Genomic DNA, 2718 nt, shown 5'->3' with positions numbered 1-2718 from the left:
AAGGAGACCTCATGACTATGACATGCAGTCTACTCCCCCCCCCTTGTCCAATCATCCCCTACTTTGTGTACCATCTTACCTGATAAAGAGTTGTGGAGAACTCAAAAGCTTGCCACATTTTTGTGACGTTTTGTTTGGTCCTAATAAGGGGTGTTACCCAACAGTTAACTTTGAAGGCCTATATATACTATCAGACTTCAGATGAGAAAGGGAATGCCATTCTCTGTGGGTGCAGGCCAACAGATGAGCTAGAGAGCTTTCTGCTGTTCTGTTAGTAAAGGAAACCCAATGGCCCGATCAATGAATACTCTGTCAGTCAAGGCCTTTTCTTACTCCAACACTACCTTGTAAACTTTTAGAAACTTTTAGCAAGTTTCTAAACAAAAAAGGGATTGTATGCAGAGAAGGTAGAATGGGCAAATTGCTGGATACCCTTACTCAATTTATAATATGCTGGAAATGCCAGACATCCAAACTGGATTTAGAAAGGGAAGAGGCACCAGAGATCATATCGCAAACACGTTGGATAATGGAATGGACCAAGGAATTGCAGAAGAAAATCACCATGTGCTTTATAGATTACAGCAAAGCCTTTGACTGTGTAGATCATGAAAAACTATGGAATGCTTTAAAAGAAATGGGGGGGCCACAGCATCTGATTGTCCTGATGCGTAACTTATCTGCACAAGATGCTACTGTAAGGACAGAACAGGAGAAACCCATTGGTTCCCCATTGGAAAGGGTGTGAGACAGGGGTGTATTTTATCACCCTATCATTTGTTTAATGTATATGCAGAACATATACGGAAAGCAGGATTGGACCAAGATGAAGGAGGTGTGGAAATTGGAGGGAGAAATATCAATTTAAGATATGCAGACGATACCATACCACTAGCAGAAACCAGTAATGATTTGAAACGAATGCTGATAAAAGTTAAAGAGGAAAGCACAAAAGCAGGACTACTGTTGAATGTCAAAAAGACTAAAGTAATGACAACAGAAGATTTATGTAACTTTAAAGTTGACAATGAGGACATTGAACTTGTCAAGGATGATCAATACCTTGGCACAGTCATTAACCAAAATGGAGACAATAGTCAAGAAATGGTCTTAACTGGGTGGTTCATGACAGATGCTTTTGGAGGTCACTGATTCCTAGGGTTGCCACAGGTCATGATCGACTTGAAGGCATATAACAACAACAGCACTTTCCACAAACATATTTGTGCTCAAACTGGTTCACAGAAAATAAGCATAAATACAAAAATAGTGCAATAATGATAATGCATATTTTATAAAGTCATTACAACATAACTGACAATTCAACAATTAACCATTTAATATTTATTTATTTATTATTTGATTTATATCCCACCCTTCCTCCCAGCAGGAGCCCAGAAAATAAAATAAAAAAAATGTAAGTAAACATAAAGCTTATCACTAGGGCCAATTAATAGTATCCAATACCAGCACACACGCTGATGCCATTACTTTCTAGTAACTCCCCCCCCCAACCTTTTATACTGTCACAAAGCCCCTCAGGAGTTCTTTGGATAGAGTGTGGGGCAAGGCAGGCAGAAACAGCCGTGCAAACACGGAATCTCTCTTTCCCCTACTGGATCTCTTTTTATCAATTTACTTTACTTTCAGAGCTGTCCAGAACCTGTTGGTTTTGAATGCCAGTGTTTAAGCATAGCTCTTAAATAAGAGCCAGTGTGGTGCAGGAATGTTGGATGCAGATTCACATTCCTATTTGAGCAAACAGTCTCCTTGGTGTCCTTGTGCCAATCACTTTCAGCCTAACTTAACCTACCTCACAAGGTTGTTGTGAGCATCAAGTGGGGAGTGGGAGGGCCATTCATGCTGCCCTTTCAGAAGGGCATACCATTGGTCCATCTAGCCCAGTATTGTCTACACTGACTGGCAGAGGTTCTACAGTGCTACACACAGGAGTCTCTCCCACCCTACCTGGAGATGCCAGGAACTGAGGCAAAGCAGGCACTCTGTCACAGCCCACGATTCTAGATCTGCTCGTTTTCTAGAAGCAAGGCAAACGCAAACACAGTCTTTTTCTTGAAGGCATATGTTAAAGAAGAACCAACTGTTCTCTAAAAGTGACTCTGAAATGGGTACCTCGAGGCATGGCAGGGGAAGGGAAGGCACAGCGAGAGTGTGGGATCCCACCTGCGCAGTAGTGGGGGCGGGGGGAAGCAAAGTTTGGGAAGGTCTCCTGGGAATCTTCCCTTTCCTCAAAATTGCAGGAAGAGAATCCCTCCAACGGGCAGGGGAGAGAGACGGGAAAGCAATCCCCACCGCAACCCTCTGCGGGTGGGAATTGATCCCCACAGAACTGAGCCACAGGACTTCCTTAGGAGCAACTCTCCGGAGAGTTCGGGCCCCAGGCGTTTTGTTTCCTCGCGTAAGCCCTTGGCCTGTGAGTTGACCAGCCGGGTGGCTTTTTGTGGGGCACAAGCCCCCTTCTTCCCCTGTGAGTGAAGCGCCAGCCTGCCTACTAGTATAGGGAGCCCTAGATCCGGGCGTGGGGCATTTCCACCTGACTGGCGCAGTCTGCCCTCTCCTCTAACTCGCCCGGGAGTTCTGCGGTTAGAAAAGGGGGGCGCCTCCTCCCGCTGGGCGGCTGTTTGTCTCCACGTGTCCGCCTGCGGCTGCACAAGCTGAGTAAGTGAGCCTGGGTCCTGCGGCGGCGGCGGCGGCGGG

Source organism: Rhineura floridana, chromosome 3 (genome assembly GCF_030035675.1).
Source record: "Rhineura floridana isolate rRhiFlo1 chromosome 3, rRhiFlo1.hap2, whole genome shotgun sequence".
Classification (NCBI taxonomy): domain Eukaryota; kingdom Metazoa; phylum Chordata; class Lepidosauria; order Squamata; family Rhineuridae; genus Rhineura; species Rhineura floridana.
The sequence above is the reverse complement of the archived record's forward strand: the minus strand, read 5'-3'. Positions refer to the sequence as shown.